This window comes from Neolamprologus multifasciatus, chromosome 10, assembly GCF_963576455.1.
Source record: "Neolamprologus multifasciatus chromosome 10, fNeoMul1.2, whole genome shotgun sequence".
Classification (NCBI taxonomy): Eukaryota; Metazoa; Chordata; class Actinopteri; order Cichliformes; family Cichlidae; genus Neolamprologus; species Neolamprologus multifasciatus.
The window spans coordinates 17960423-17978298 of record NC_140448.1 but is presented as its reverse complement, the minus strand read 5'-3'; positions in this window follow the sequence as shown (position 1 = coordinate 17978298).

Here is a 17876-nt window from a genome sequence, read left to right as displayed (position 1 = left end):
TGTGGCATTTCAAATGTACAATACACATGAAGATCTACAGAGCTGAGACTTTGCAAGACTTTATCTTTTTCAGTAACCTCACAGTCTCAGCAGCGATGATAAACTTCCTCCAAAATTAGTTACAGAGCCCAACACAAGCTATATACATGTGTCTATCCACCAACACGGAAACTCCAAGCAGTGGACTGATGAAACTGATGTTTAGTGAACTGATACAGATAAGGCATAACCCAGCAAGTCACCTGAAATAAAGCATCAGTCTAAGCCACCTTTGATGCACATAAATGTATCCTTCACTTCATATGAGAACACTATCACTGTCACTCTGATAATTTGATCAGACAGGGATAACAACCAGATGTCCGGATATACTGTAATGTTAGGCATAGAATCATACATAATGCTCACAATGAGCATTAAGATCTAATTATACAAGAAATACATTTTGTTCAAATCGTTTACATGAATAAAAAAAAACACATAGTATTCCCATATAGTTTGGGAGCATCTGTGTCATCTCCAACACCAGTTCCAGTTTCTAGCCTTTAAAGTTTATCAATCATTTTTCATTTCAGCAAAGGGGTGAGTGACCCCTCTGTAACTCAATAGTCACTTTGTGCAACCTCAGTTTTGAGAGACTGCAGAGAGAGACAATCTGCAGATTTGCACCATGTGCACGCCACCGTTACTGACACACCTGCAAGAACGGCACTTCCGCTTGTATTTCGGGTTAAAAGGTGTTGCTTTGACTTTGTGTAATAAACGGAAAAGGTGTTTATTTCAATTCCTATCAAACAAGCTAATTCACTGACAGTGAACTTCTCAAAACTCAAAGCTGAGACTTTACTGCGGCACCACAGATCAATACAGGGCCACATGGCACAGTGACAGGGGTCAGCAACACCAATACATGAGGCGGATAAAGACAAATAAAAATGAAAGTTCTGCTTTATATGTCTAAATAGGGGGATTTATTTTGACAGGCATGAACCAATAATCACCTAAACTGGCCGCAGACACTGTCTCTGACCCTAAGAGATACAGATTTTGATTTTAAAGCTGTTCACACATTCACCTAACAAATCTCTTTGGCGAGGCAATCCTTCTCAATGCATAGAAATCTACCAAATCAGACTACCCGCTAGTAGTTTGATTTGATAGGGGTTGCCACAGCTAGGCAACCCCTTGTGAATGAGGGAGCAGCCAAAAGTAGTTTATTTTTGGATTAGTGAAGACTTCCTAGATCCAGACTTAAAAGCAGAGGTGATAGAGCCTTTTTAGTGGTGGCTCCTAATCTTTGGAATAACCTAATTTTTTGTGAAAAAAAAAAATTGCATCTCTTTTGTGAAATAATTTTCACAAAAGAGATGCAGATTATCTAAATCATTTTAAAACACTGTTAAACACCTATTCATTTTCACTTGCTTTTAGTTTTAGTTGAGCAGGGTACCCTGCTCTTTGTTATTCAAACATAGTGTTATTCATTTTTCTTTCATTAGATGATTTATAATGTATGTTTATTGTTGATTTAGTGATTGCTATGTATAGTCTATCTTTTGTGTAACATATGACTTTGGTCATCTTAGGTTGTTTAAGATTTGCTATAGAAATACATTTTGACTTGACTTGACTTACACTGGCAAATGTAATTCTGGAGGTGATTCTGAACGACCTCAAACACAATTTGTGGCTTTTCTGTAACAGTAGTTTTTTGTAACTTAAAGGCCAGCATGCAGTTTTGTTAAATAAACTGACAAATATTCTCTGTGCCCTGCTTCCAGCCAAAGCACTTTACAATTGACCCTTCACTCACCTCTACTCACACAAAACACCCCTTGGAGGTAAGCTACCACACAATGCACTAACTAGTCATCAAGAGCTATTAGGTTTCAGTGTGTTGGTCATGAATATCTGGGGCAAGGAATCCATCTGCCAAACCTTCGATTAGTCCATGATGAATGTATAGAGCTGTACAATGCAATTTTGGGCAATGAAACACAGTTTCAAAAGCAGAGGATTCTTGTCACTGTACAGTGAATGAATTATTACATGCCTAGTGCCTGATAACAGCAGTGCAGAACAGTGGACCCACAGACTGAGAAAAGTTAACATGACCAAGATGAGGTATAGCACTTACAACGACATGATTGCATTACTAGTGGGATAGCTCCCATGCTATATAGAGCAGAGTTTGGCACCAACAACAGAGAAAGACTAAATAGTAGACAGTGTCCATTTTCTGGTCTCTGTTTTCTCATTTCAAAATCCACCTGCTGCAAAAAAAAATAAATACTCCAATACCACTAGAACAGAAACAACCATAGTGACAGTTTCTGTGTAAAAAGGAAAAAAAAAGAAATCCTGGCAAAAAGTTAACTGGTTAAAAAAAAATTTTCACATCCCAAAAATCGAACTCTCGATCATGGACCTCAGTTTATCATCACTGTCATTAGGTTGACAAATACAATATATTGTATTATATGCTTTCAATTACATGCCTTAAAATGAATAATGTGATTAACATTGAAAACACATGGTCTTAGTCATTGAGCATGAGTAAAAATCTTTTACAGGCACGGGTTTGTTAATGTTTTTCGAGTTTTCTGTTTCTCTCCTCACTTTGCATCAGTAGAACCACTGACATTATTATATTTTCAAGTTGACATAGTAAACCTGATCACAAGCAGTTTCTTGGCTATTTACTTAGACAAATGTTTTGAAAAGTATTATCATTGATTTGGAGTTGTGTTTTTGACCATCTGGTGGGCATAACCTAAGCCCTGTACTCACTCTCCTTTACTTCTATTTTTGGTCTCTACATCTTAGTTACTCTGCTGTGTGTTGTTCATCAGGTAAAAGTGGGAATTTTTAAGCTAAAATATTTGATGCCTATAAAAATAGTTCAGTGAGAGCCAAGAGAGTGACTCAAAACAATAAAAAGACAGATAGACAGCTAAACAATGAAGTGAGACTCGTTATCAAGCCCCATAATTCATTCCTTTAACACTATCACATTTGACACTTTTATTTGTTATAGTATTATTACAAATGTACTATAGCTGGCTTAAGTGAAAGCGGGAGCATCATTAAGTAAAAAATGGACATTAGGAAATATGTAACATTTTACCCAAGTAATTGTGCACAAGAGCTATTATTATTAAAAGTGTCAGTACATTAAAATGCATTCAAACATTACTGCATATTGCTCTGTAATGCAGGGAAATATATTTTCAAGATTTTATTGATTTAAATGCCATTAGGAAGTCTGCCTATAGGTCTGGTTCTTTATTAATTCACCTATTGCCAATCCATCCAAATGTTCATCAACACATAAAAAACAATGACATTTTATAGTTGGTGGTGATGGAGCAGGTTGTAACAGCTGTACATGTTGCTGGTGATTATAGTTTTTCTTTTCAGTTTTTAAAATAATAATAATAAACTATAGTTGAGACATAAAGATAGTGGAGCAAAAAGAACAGTATAGGCTATCGCTCTGAACTAGGTTTTTTTTAACAACAACAACAAAAAAAAGTCTTCATTTTGTGCTCTGAAACCTAAACGCGTGAAAAAGCCTTATGTTCAATGATGAGTCCAGAATCTGCCTGTAGCAGCTGGATCATGTGTTGAAAAAATGGAGCACACTGATTGCTGCATCAGTAGGGTAACAACTTTTGGTGGAGGCAGTATGATGAAGTGGGCCGGCATCTCCCTTACTGGAAAAACAAGGCTTGTCATCACTGAAAGCAATCTCAATGGAGAGAGACATCAAGATGAGATTCTGCAATCCCTGTCTGCAGACCTGACCTGAATCCCATTGAACACTTGTGGGATGAGCTTGGGCGTGCTGTTTATGCCAGTGTGACCGACACAACCACATTGATTGACTTGTGACATATCCTGGTTAATGAATGGGATGCCATCTCACAGTAGTGTGTGACCAAACTGGCGACCAGCATGATGAAGAGGTGCAAGGGTATTGTAGTTATATATGGTTCTTCCGGCTCTACGTGGACGGACAGCTCTACCGCGACCCCGGCACCACACCGTGGTTATATTGACTGCACTCCAGATAAGAACCCACTACACTCTTTTCTTATTCATTCACACTTTCTCCTTTAACATGGGTTTAACCTAGTAATATCAGTATGATGTCATAGCAGATATAACACCGTCACCCTCCGTCATTACTTTAATTGGAATGTTTCCGTTTCTTTTCTTTTTTTTGTTGTCGCTCACAGTTTATGTGGTTTCTTTCTTTCTCTTGTCTTTCACTGCTGTGATCACCTACTTCCCCACTCACCTACAAACAACACCCTCTATTTCTCCATATTTTCACACCACGATCACGCAAACACATGCACTCAACGGCAGCACATTTACAACAGCCTCACAGCAAGCACAGACTTGCAGGACATACGCAAGCCACGCTTGTTCATATTAGTGAATATTCACACACATAGTCAGACTTATGGAGCCTATCACCACACTTTTTTCTCTTTCTATTTACAAACAAGTGATGTTTCCACATTCTCTCCACCCGTCTAAACGAAACACCCAGCGTACATCATTAGACATACACACACAATAATGGGCACGCTGAGATTTGTCACATGGAATATAAATGGGGCTGGCACCAGAGGAAAGAGGTTAAAAATATTTAACCAGCTTAAAAAACTACAGGCAGATGTTGTTTTATTACAAGAAACTCACAGACCTGTTACAGGTTTAAACGAACTTAAAACACCTGAGTTTCCTAATGTGTTTGCAGCCTGTTATAATTCTAGACAAAGAGGAGTAGCAATTTTAATACATAAAAATGTTAATTTTACAGTACTCGATACAGTTATAGATCCAGAGGGTAGATTTCTAATTATTAAACTATCAATATTGAACAAAAAACTATGTATTGTAAGGATATATGGTCCAAATGGTCGATCACAAAGGTCGATCAAATGGACCAATACGGCAATGCCACGATGCTCCATTTGGCAAAATAAATCCATTGGGTATCCTTGTTGGTCTTCAGACAACAATTCTGACGGCTAAAGAACCAAATGGGACAGGCAAAAAAAAAATTGATAAAAATTATATATATATATATATATATATATATATATATATATAAACACCCAGCACGCCCCTGCGGGCGGTTTATCCTTCAAGCTTGGGTCCTCTACCAGAGGCCTGGGAGCTTGAGGGTCCTGCGCAGTATCTTAGCTGTTCCCAGGACTGCGCTCTTCTGGACAGAGATCTCCGATGTTATTCCCGGGATCTGCTGGAGCCACTCGCCTAGCTTGGGAGTCACCGCACCTAGTGCTCCGATTACCACGGGGACCACCGATACCTTCACCCTCCACATCCTCTCGAGCTCTTCTCTGAGCCCTTGGTATTTCTCCAGCTTCTCGTGTTCCTTCTTCCTGATATTGCTGTCATTCGGAACCGCTACATCGATCACTACGGCCGTCTTCTTCTGTTTGTCTACTACCACTATGTCCGGTTGGTTAGCCACCACCATTTTGTCCGTCTGTATCTGGAAGTCCCACAGGATCTTAGCTCGGTCATTCTCCACCACCCTTGGGGGCATTTCCCATTTTGACCTCGGGACTTCCAGGTTATACTCGGCACAGATGTTCCTGTACACTATGCCGGCCACTTGGTTATGGCGTTCCATGTATGCCTTGCCTGCTAGCATCTTGCACCCTGCTGTTATGTGCTGGATTGTCTCTGGGGCATCTTTACACAGCCTGCACCTGGGGTCTTGCCTGGTGTGATAGACCCCAGCCTCTATGGATCTTGTACTCAGAGCTTGTTCTTGTGCTGCCATGATTAGTGCCTCTGTGCTATCTTTCAGTCCAGCTTTGTCCAGCCACTGGTAGGATTTCTGGATATCAGCCACCTCCTCTATCTGCCGGTGGTACATACCGTGCAGGGGCCTGTCCTTCCATGATGGTTCCTCGTCTCCCTCCTCTTTCTTGGGTTTCTGCTGCCTGAGGTATTCACTGAGCACGCTGTCAGTTGGGGCCATCTTCGTGATGTATTCTTGGATGTTCGTTGTCTCATCCTGGACTGTGGTGCTGACACTCACCAGTCCCCGACCCCCTTCCTTCCGCTTAGCGTACAGCCTCAGGGTGCTGGACTTGGGGTGAAACCCTCCATGCATGGTAAGGAGCTTTCTTGTCTTTATGTCAGTGGCTTCTATCTCCTCCTTTGGCCAGCCTATTACCCCAGCAGGGTACCTGATCACGGGCAGGGCGTACGTGTTGATGGCCCGGATCTTGTTCTTACCATTCAACTGACTCCTCAGGACTTGCCTGACCCTCTGCAGGTACTTGGTGGTTGCAGCTTTCGTAGCGGCCTCTTCATGGTTCCCATTCGCCTGCGGGATCCCCAGGTACTTGTAACTGTTCTCTATGTCTGCAATGTTGCCTTCTGGTAGTTCAATCCCCTCAGTTCTGACTACCTTCCCTCTCTTTGTTACCATCCGACTACACTTCTCCAGCCCGAACGACATTCCAATGTCATTGCTGTATAGCCTGGTAGTGTGGATCAGTGAATCGATGTCTCGTTCACTCTTGGCATACAGCTTGATGTCATCCATGTACAGGAGGTGGCTGACAACTGCTAGTCGGTATCCGTAGCCAGTCTTGTTAATGATCTCACTGAGGGGGTTGAGGCCTATGCAGAACAGCAGTGGGGACAGAGCATCTCCCTGGTAGATCCCGCACTTGATGGTGACTTGTGCTATGGGCTTGGAGTTGGCCTCTAGTGTTGTACGCCACATCCCCATTGAGTTCCTGATGAAGGCTCTTAGGGTCCCATTGATCTTGTACAATTCTAGGCATTGCAGTATCCAGCTGTGGGGCATTGAGGCATAGGCCTTCTTGTAATCAATCCAGGCAGTGCACAGGTTGGTTAGTCTGGTCTTGCAGTCTCGGCTGACTGTTCTGTCTACCAGTAGCTGGTGTTTGCGCCTCTGGTATTCTTGCCAATTCCTTTCTGTGTGCCGCTCATGTATTGACCCATGTGCCTGTTCATCTTAGCCGATATGATGCCTGACAGGAGCTTCCATGTAGTACTGAGGCAGGTTATTGGTCGGTAGTTGGAGGGGACTGGTCCCTTCTTGGGGTCCTTGGGGATCAGGACCGTCCGACCTTCGGTTAGCCATTCCGGGTGTCTCTCATCAACTAGCAGCTGGTTCATTTGTGCTGCCAGACGCTCGTGGAGTGCAGTCAGCTTCTTCAGCCAGTAGGCGTGAACCATGTCGGGCCCTGGTGCTATCCAACTCTTCATACTGGAGACCCTTTCTTGGATATCTGCCACTGTGATGGTTACTGGACCCTGTTCAGGGAGGTTGCTATGGTCTGCCCTCAGATCCACTAGCCACTGAGCATTGCCGTTATGGGTTGCGTCCTTCTTATTATTGTATATATATCAGGGTGTATATATATATATACACCCTGATTTACGAATAAATTCTTTACAAATCCTACCATGTGAATTCATGGATTTTTTTTTCACATTCTGTCTCTCACAGTTGAAGTGTACCTCTGGTGCAAATTACTGACCTCTGTCATCATTTTAAGTGGGGGAACTTGCACAATCGGTGGCTGACTAAATACTTTTTTGCCCCACTGTATATGTATATATATATATATATATATATATATATATATATATATATATATATATATATATATATATATATATTTAAGTCTGTTGCTCGACCCACGATTGATTTTCCTTTAAAATGTGATATAGAATTATTGACAAGGAGCACAGCTGAAACAGAGAAATAATCAACCAAGCAGAATTTTTCTTAGAAGCATGAGTGTAGGTAGAAACAGCAGCTATGATCCTACAGGTGTCTGTTCGTCACTGTTTTGCTACCTGTTTATGATCAAGCTCTGACTGCTTGGCTGGAGTCGGCATAGGGATGGCATGCCAACAAAAGTGATCATCTGCCAAAAATTGATTTCTACTATTTGCCCCTACTACTACTATTTGATTTCTACTAATGTTTAAATATTTTTTAATATTTAAACATTCGAACAGTTTAAATATTAAAAAATATTTAAACTGTTCGAATGCCTTGCTGACCTATAACCTCGCAAATACATCTCTCATGTATGCTATAAAGCCATTTTGTACCCAAAAATGTCAGCACACACTGGGCTCTTCATTAGCTTTGTGTTAGCATGCTATCTGTGCAGATGGTTGCAAAGAGTTGACATTGCGTTAGAGCACGTGTTGTCCCCTGACCCCCAACCGGTCGTGGCAGATGGCTGCCGCCCCTGGCTACCTGAGCCTGGTTCTGTCTGAGACGTCTTCCTGTTAAAAGGGAGTTTGTCCTTCCCACTGTCGCCAAGTGCTCAAAAGGGGGTTGTTTTGATTGTTGGGGTTTTCTTTCTATTATTGTACAGTAGGATCTTTACTGTAAAATATAAAGTGCCTTGAGGTGACTGTTGTTGTGAGTTGGTGCTATAGAAATGACTGAATTAAACTGCACTGTTAACAGTATAATGCAGTTGTTACTTTCCTAGATAAGATTTGCACTTTATCGTCACACGTCTTTCATTTAAAAAATATTATACATAATGTTCTTTTCAGGATGAAAACTATATGTTTAATTTTAAATTCTTTCTTTCTTCCCATTAGCAACTGAAGAACGTTTGTAACCCAAAGAATTGACTTTAGTACTGTGACAATCCATCTTGTGTCATATTATAAAGCAAAGCAAAATGTAATAGCATAACAAATTACTTTCTGCAGGGACCGATTTAACAACACAATGCATCTTTAAGTTACGAGTAATGTGTAACACACTGACAAATCCAATAATATTAATTTCTGCACGTGTAGTACAAGTTCTACTACAAGTTACAGATAAAGCCATGTAAGCCATCGGCTACTGGTTTTGAGGAAGTATTGCAGATTCATCAAAGTGCTTATCAGGTAAAAGGGAAAATAAAAACTTCTTAAAACCAAGTTCACCTAAATCAGACTTCATTCACACAGCAGCTTCACAGCAAGGAGAACAGCAGAGAGTGGAGTAACTGTAGAAGCCCAGTTGTCGTGCACTAAGTGGCCAACGTGACCACATCCTCCTCCAAAAAATACGATTATGAACATTAGTCAGCTGACCCCAGGCAGACACCAGTTTTTCCTTAATCACGATGGCAAGTGTCGAACTGCTTCCATAACAATATTACAGAGAAAATGACTACATTATAGTGGAACAAACACAGTGACAACAAAGATTTTTAGTCCAGCTAATGCAGGATCTGATCTTTGGCACATCTGTTACTGTAACAGTAGTGAGCCGTGTGCATTTCAAAGTGAATTAGGCTAATGCACAATAGGTCCAATCAAGCTCTCAGAGCACACCATACTGAGACTGTCCTTCTTAAGGTCAAAAATGACTTTCGTCTGGCCGTGGACAGCAGATGATGCTCAGCTGTAATCCTCTTAGCCTGGAGTGCAGGTTTTAACTCTGTGCTGCTTCATTTTGATCAGTTGCCTCAGAAACTGCCTCTGACAATGCTTACACAGCTTCTCTCAGCAACGTATTGTGTTAAGGAAATCAATGATTGAGGCATTTTATTTTCATTGTGACATAAATTTTGTAGTTTGTAATGTATGACTGACCACTGGCAAGACTTTTATATAATTATCTTTTGATGAGTAAAGTCAGAGCAGTTTAGAGAGAGGTAATCTGCTTCTACAACTACAGCCCTCTCTAACATGAGTGACATTTTTAATATCAGTGCCTGAGCAGATTCAGGATCTGAGTGAGTATTCATGATGAAAGAATTCACTGGCACGAGCGTGAGGCTTTGGTTGGGCATTATGCTGTTGAGAGGGATAAATTGGGGCAGTCCTCCGGAGTAGTAGTTGGTATTCTCAGGAATGCTTTCAATTAAAGGCTTCTCTGTTTTCCTTATTAATTAAAGCCCAAGTATTTGGAAAATTAAAACCGCACAGAGAGAGAGAGAGCAAGGAAGAAAGAACAATGACTTAAGTGTAGGTGGCTTGTGCCTTGAGCTGTGTGTGTGTGTGTCTGTCAGTGTGTATGCACGCATTTTTGTTCACATTATGGCTGGCAAAACTGTCAGGATGAGGAAGAAAACAGGCCACGTGGGGGAAAAAATTAAAGGGGAAACACAAGAGCTTCTTGCCATTCTTGTCCTTATCTTCTTCTCCTTTTCATAACCTCACTGTGTTTATCTGACTTCTGCTGCTGATTCCCTGATCCATCATGGTTTAATGTGTTTTTATGAGTCTGCCTAAGCCTTGTGTGTGTGTGTGTGTGTGTGTGTGTGTGTGTGTGTGTGTGAGTGTGTGTGTGTGTGTGTGTGTGTGTGTGTGTGTGTGTGTGTGTGTGTGTGTGTGTGTGTAGCAGGTGGCTGGTTACAACAAAGAATGCTGTGTATTTGGGTATCATCGATTCCGAGTCACAAGAATATTCACTATATCCTTAGAGAGCGGGGCTGATGCAGCGCTAATGTAAATCTTTGAGGCAGGAATTCAACTGACAACATGTTGCCATGGTATTTATTGACAAATCTTTCGCAGGGAGGATCTCCGCAGTATTTATCATCATTACAGATACGAATTTTGTCCAGTGGGCAGCTTGTAGGCCAGAAGAAAAAGCTTCAGAGACTACTGGATGTAAGAAATCAGAGAGATCATGACCGGCTCCAGCATTTACTCTATATGGATTACATCTGTAAAGAAAAACAACTTTTCATGTGTTGCAGAGCAAAGCTGATTGGGCACACAACACAGATAGGTCCACAGGTTTTTGGAAAGTGAGCTTTTGTATATATTTAATCTCTCCACCACAATTTTAAATTCAGCTGTGACTGAAATGCAGATTTTTAGCTTTATCTCATGAGGATTAAAAAGTGTTATTACATAAAGTATTTATGATTTACATTTGTTTTAAATTTTCATAAATCTAAATATAAAGAATGTTTTTAACACTTTAATGAAAATATTTTGCATTTAATAACTACCTGAAGTATGAAACACATGGATGACTCTTCCAGGCCTTCAGTGGTTGCTTGTTTGTCGGTCTCCCTACCTACAATTTGTCTTCAGTAAGTCAAGAGCATGCTCTGTTGGGTTGAGATCAGATAACTAATTTGGCTGATATTGAAAAATATCCAATTTCTTTGCTTTGAGAACTGTTGCAGTTTGCTTTCGGTCATTATTACGGTGGCCCTGAGAGGCCAAACGGACTGCAACTTCAGAAAACACTTGCAAAAAGAAAAATGCTGCAAAAAGAAAAACGCTGCAAAAAGAAAAATGCTGCAAAAAGAAAAACGCTGCAAAAAGAAAAACGCTGCAAAAGAAAAACGCAGCAAAAGCACACAAAGCACAATGAAAATAGGAAAAAAGACAACGGAAACCATTTCCATTCATTATAATGTCTCTTGACTCGAGACCTTTACAGTGATACTTCTGTTGCTTACAGAGTGTTTTGACTTGGTTAGATAAAACCCACATTTTAAACACAAATTCAGTGCTTAATGCCAGATTGGCTTAAATTGGCCACAAAACTGTTCATCTGTTAATTGTCCAAAAACTTTTAATCCTCTGAAAATGTTCATTGTAGTGACTAACAGAGGCAAAAAAGTATGGGTCATTGTCCAAAAGCTGCAGTTCACACAAAACTTTATGGTTATATAATCTTTCAGGCAATTAAATTGAGACTCAGTCGCTTTTGGTGGAGACATTTAGAGAAGAAAGTAATTCTTAAAAAGTGATCGACTCTAAGAATATTAGGGTCTTGTGTACTTTTCCAGGTCAAGGGAACAGTGTATTTATCCACTTTAATCTAACTATACACATAGTTCACACCTCATAAAGCAGAGCATTTATTTTTTAATATAACCAATATTATAGATTATAGTGATAATCAAGGAGAAAACTAATCAGTGAGTGAAAACAAAGTAAAAAACAAATAAAGAAACTATTAACTCACACAATATTACATTTAATTTTAACCAGTGTTTACAATCAGTTTCCCACCAGTAATTAATGTTGTGCATTTTTAAACTATGCAGAGTATTTAATTTAGGTTAACACAAATAGTTTCTATTATTTAACACAATCCTTTTACTCCATAACTGGGTTTTTTTTTTGTTTGTTTGTTTGTTTTGTTTGTTGGTGTGTATGTGTGAAATGTGGTGGTAGTTATGCAACACTCACAGGATTCACACTCATCAACTGTTTCTCCCAGCCGTTAGTGTTTGTTCATAAATGACAAAAAGAGTAAAATATAAATTACACAAGAACAACAATAAGAAGAATTGCAATAATATTATAGAAACAATATTTAAATAGACTGAAATGTAATTCTATTTATATAAATCATATAAATACGTATAAAATATTTATATAAAATAACTTATATGCATGCGTTGTCCTTTTGAGTGAATATCTATTTTTAATTAAAATTTATTTATTTAAACAGGACAATGCGGTTTAACATATTTCCAATACAGAGCATGAAACTTACATGCTACACATTGAGATTATAGCTGTTACTCATTTCCATCCCTTTCGCTTTCTTTGCTTTTACATTCACACTGGACAAACAAACTTTACAACATTCGATCACATAAAATCATAATACACTACAAATACAAAACTACAACATGTACACTCGGTGTAAAATATATTGTAAGGATGACAGAGAAAAACTCAGATAGAGAAATTAAAACCAAATTAAAATTCTTTCTGTCTGTGATGGAAGACTGTGAGTGAGGTTGCTGCTTCCTGCACTGAAGACCAAGCTTTCAAGGAGCTGAGGAGGAAATAAAAGCATAACAAGTTTGAACTTTGCCTTTAGTGGAACATAAACCAAATATAGCACATAAAGCCCCAGAAGTGATGAACAGTGACTGAATCTTAAGCATACAGAGTTCAGTCTTGACCTTGGTATCGGCACGTGACTAATCTCAACCTTTGGTCTTATTTTGTGTTTTCATTATTTCCCCAGCTAGTAAGTGCATTGTGAGTCGGGATTATTTTGTCACACAGCCAACTGATTAGTTGTTGTGAGAGTGATTTATGACGGCTTGGAAGACAGCTAAAAGGGAGATGACATCTGGAAATGCTCCAACGAAGCATTTTCAGAACAGTGACAAATTATCCATTTTGTCAGTTGACATCTGCACACTGAAAAGCACAGGGTCAAAACCAACCGGGTGTTTGGTTCGATAGAGCAATTCAGACACAAAAATGGGTTAACTTGTTTCCAGCCTTGACAGCTCATCGTCTGAGTCTGCGTGTGTGTGTTTTTTCACGGCAAAATTTGGTCTACTGGCATGTGAAGTACCACAAAGGTGGTTTATAGGAGTCTGGCAGGTGTTTAAATGACTGTGAACAGATTTTGTCAGCTGCTGGTGGCACAACTGTGCAAGATGCTGTGACAGAAATTCAGGTGTGCAGCTAACATCCAAATGAAAGCTGAGCTCAAATCTGGGAGTAGTCCAACAACTCACTGGCATCTCAGATGCTGTGATCTCGTCACAAGGCAGTCTAGTTTGATCTTTTGGTAAAACAGGATTATTCTGTCTTGTTTTCTGCAAATGATAAACATTATAACAGCAGGAACCATGGAAAATTACACTGCATCATACAGTCCATTGCAATGGTTTGTTTCTCTCTTGGTAAATATGCCCTGTAATATTAAGACAAATATTATGCATGACCAAACTAGTACTTAAAATCTGTATGAACTCATATTAGTTAATGGTCATTATGTTAACAAAACATTAAGTTCTAAATGAAGCTGAACTTGAGTTCAACCTTCATTCAAACAGTTACGCTCCCAGCAACAGCACATTCAAGGGGAACCTCACAGTTTAAGCTCCCCCGTGCTCCTTCTGTATGAATATAAATGTGAGTCATGCACAATTACATTCTTCCTGTACTGTGAGCAAAAGACTGACTTAATCACAGAGAAAGATTTTTTTCCAAAAATAGCAGGAATTGCTCCATAACTTTCTTGTATATCATCAGAAACAAATGGAAGCTGTAAAGTGCTCTTAAAAACTCCCCCCTCCAAAAAAAGGCATCCAGTGTTGATTGTAACTGTTTCTTTCTAAAAACTGCTTCCAGCCCTTGAATATCTGAGGAGGGGAATAGAAATCAATTTTTTTCCCTTTTTTTTTTCCTCCACTGGACAGTGAAGCTGTCAGGAAATTATGTGGGAGGACAGCGAGTTGACAAGATTTGTCAGTTTTCACTCTTTTTCTCCCTCCCCCTCCTCTTGCTCGCTTTCTGTCTCTCACACACACACAAACACATACGCACGCTCGCTCCCACACAAGCAAGGGAAGCCTACTTCACTTAGAAGCACTAACCAAATGCATAAAAAAGCCATGAAGGAAGACATAAGGATAAACATCCGTATTTGCATGTATTACACTCTATTTGCTCCTCGGTCCTTCCCCATCATCCCCACTCAATTGTGGTTTTTTGCTCTCTCCATCAAAGTGTCTCTGCTTCTCAGTTTCTCCATCATTCTGTCTACTTTTGTCTTACTCATCCACTCTCCAACTCTGTCACATCTCCTTATGTCTCACATCTCAGTCTCCACCTCACTCTCCTTTTCTGCCAGATGCCTATGATTCACATTCGAAGTGTTTATACCTCCTGCTGCTCCTCTTTTTCCTCCCACCTTCACACTTGTACCTCATTCTCATGGTTTTTCCTTCTCTTTCAGTCACTTATGTCTTCTTCTTCTTCTTCTCCCACTGTTTTTCTGCCTCCCCCTGTGCCTCTTAGATAACTGTCTTTGCTGTTGACACTTTCATCACTCTGAGACCAATAGAAATGGAGGAGGGTGCAACACCCATCCATGTCACCCTGTCAGTCCTTCTTCATCCCTCCTTGTGGATTCCCCCCATATTTTCTCCCACAGAGCAGCTTTCTGAGATCCATCACTTCCCCCATCCTTGTCAAGTTAATCACCTCCTCCCCTCCCTGTTACTTTGTGAGACTTTTTCTTTGTTCTGCTGGGACAAAGTCACTATAAACTAGTCTCAAGTTGCTAGGTACCAATGTGATTGCGTATAAATAGCATGCTACTTCAGGCACATGCCATGTCTAAACATTTAAAATCTTTGTGTGTCATTTTATGGAGTTAAAAGTCTTGAGACACCCCTCATTTTTTATATTTTGCTTCAGAGGAGCCAAACTTGTACATTTTTGAAGTCCTTTTGAGCAAACATTTTTCAGGTGTTCTGAAGCTCTTTCAAAGTTTTTCTTTGGACATTGGCTGCTTTTTCTCTCATTTCAGTTCAGCGCATGTACCTGACCATTTTCAGTAGAATAAAATTCACTGTCATGAATTATTCAAGCATTTTCATGTATTTGCAGGTAAAAGTTAACTTGGCAAAGAACCCATTTTAAATTGTTTCTTCAGGCACTTTTTGCTAGTTTGCTGTGGCAAAAGCATATAATTTAGTATTTAATATAGTTTAAAAAAAATTCTACAACAAATAACAAAACTAATGCTAATAGTATTTTAGCACTTGACTTGAAAACGTGGTATAGCTTGACATGGTGCCCTGCAAAAAAGAAGTGGCAGGACTAAAAAACTGCCTACAGCAGATGAAGAGGAAATAACCGAGCAAAGATCTGACAGAGGCCTGCAGCTGGCCCTAAAGTTGATCCATTTAGCGTTCACTGAAGCCTCACCAGAAAGGGTCTCAGTGGAAGGATGGCTAAGAGGACATCAGCAGAGAGGTACAACAGTGAGTGTCTGCAGCCAACTGTGAAACACAGTGGAGGCTCTGTCATGATTTGGGACTGCATTTCAGTCAGTGGTTTTGGAAATATTGTTAAAACTGAGTTTATCTAGACAAACCTTTCCACAAACATGATCACACATACACCATCAATTAACATCAATATTTTTTAAAACTAAAACTCACAATTTTTTATATTTTCATATTCATCATCATCCCCTTGCAAATTCAGTGTTACATTCTCCATTTGGGTATGTTTCACATGTCACGTCATATATAAGTGACACCAAAATTTGTATGTAGAATGGATCATTTAAAACATGCCCTATGGTCGGATTTTGCTAGTATAAAGAAATGAAGAGTGGCTCAAGACTTTTGCACATACATTGTATTCGATATGAAATGATTCGATTTGAAAGGTTAGGCAGCCAACTCTTCAACTTTTATTTTACAACATGTCTTCCTTTTGAATTATCAACCCACAGTTGGAGCTTCTCTTCTTTTGCACTTCTGTTCAAGATTTGACGAAAAGAAATCAAGAAACCTTTTCCTAAAAGAAAAAAAATAACTTTCATGTTTGAGGTTTTATTCAAAGTACAATTTCCAGCTGCTAATAGTATGACTTTCCCATGGATATTTTAGATTAAAATTGAGGCTCATATAATCAGTCTACCAGTATTGTGAAGTAAGGAAACACAAGGAGCTTTTAGGTAACATGGGTCCATAATGACTACAAGAGAAAGCCACTTTCTGTGATTTGTGCTCTACTTTTTCTCCCATCCTCTGAAACCTCCCCTGATTTATTACCTTCATGGTTATGAACAGATGCTGAGTACGACGCTGAGGTCTGTGTATTTGTCACTGATTTATATTTTTTTAAAAGAAGGTATCTTTAATTTTATGATTTTTTGATACCAGTTGTTGCCTCGTATCATGTCATGGACTAACGGTAATTTATTTTGTATTGTTTACATTGAGTACTAAGGGTTATCAGCCATTTTTTCCCCACCCTAAAATTCAAACCAACCAAATACCGTCTTTTAACACAATCTCTTCTCTTTCGAATGATTCTTTTCAGAGTAAAAATAGTTGTTCTCGCTAACAGTCTTTGTTTTTAAGCTCTTCAGTCTGATGTAATGTTTGGCCTCACAGCAGGCAACGTATTACAGCATCCAACAGCCGCATTCAGAGTCTCCACAATCGCTTCATGCTATGCGACTGTGGTGTGGCTTTAGCTCACATTTTACAGAGAGCTTGCTTTTCATACAATTTCCTGCAATTCACAGTGAGTTCAGGCTTAAGTCACACAAACGAGCACACACAAGCGCACATACACACACTTGGGTGACTCAGACAATGTGCTCTGGTGATACCAGATTGGAGGGTTTACAGCAGACAAATACAGCTGGCCATGCTTGCACACTCCACTAAACCATTTGTTTTGCAAGCACACACGTCAGTACTGCAGACACAAAAACAAAGGCGCACATCCACACACGCCCACATGCACGTGAAGATGCTCACATAGGACCAAGTTTTCTCAAAAACAAAAAAATACAGCCGGGTCACAATCAGTTACATAACATCTTTCAAAGGTATTAGAATGTTTCGGGGCTTTTTTTTAAAGTTCATATTAGATGAGAGCTAAAATAAAGTAGAGTCAAGGTCAGACAGGTATTTGAATCGACAGCCATTTGTTAGTCTTTTTTCTTTTCTTTTTTTTCTTTTTTTTTAAACTTTTTTTCTGTCAAGAGTGATAAAACTGCCAAAATGACCAGGTGCAAAGCTGTCCCTTTGTGCTGGCTGCTAAACCATCCCTTTGCAAAGATATTCTGTTGTTCCAGATCAGCATTTTTAGCACTAATGAAAGTCCTCTATTTTGGGCATAAGGGACAACTGAGGGAAAACTGACCCAAAGCCCTCAGTTTTTTTCTTTCACATTACAAAAAGCTGTCTATTAGAAAGTCGACCAGAATCATGCTGTGTGAAGTGAAGCTCCATCTGGCTCCATCTTCAGTCCTCATTATTTTTGCCTGCCCACTGGCCCAGTACCACACAGGCAGCTATTTACTGATGACAACTAACTTACTGCACAGGCTGGCAAACTTT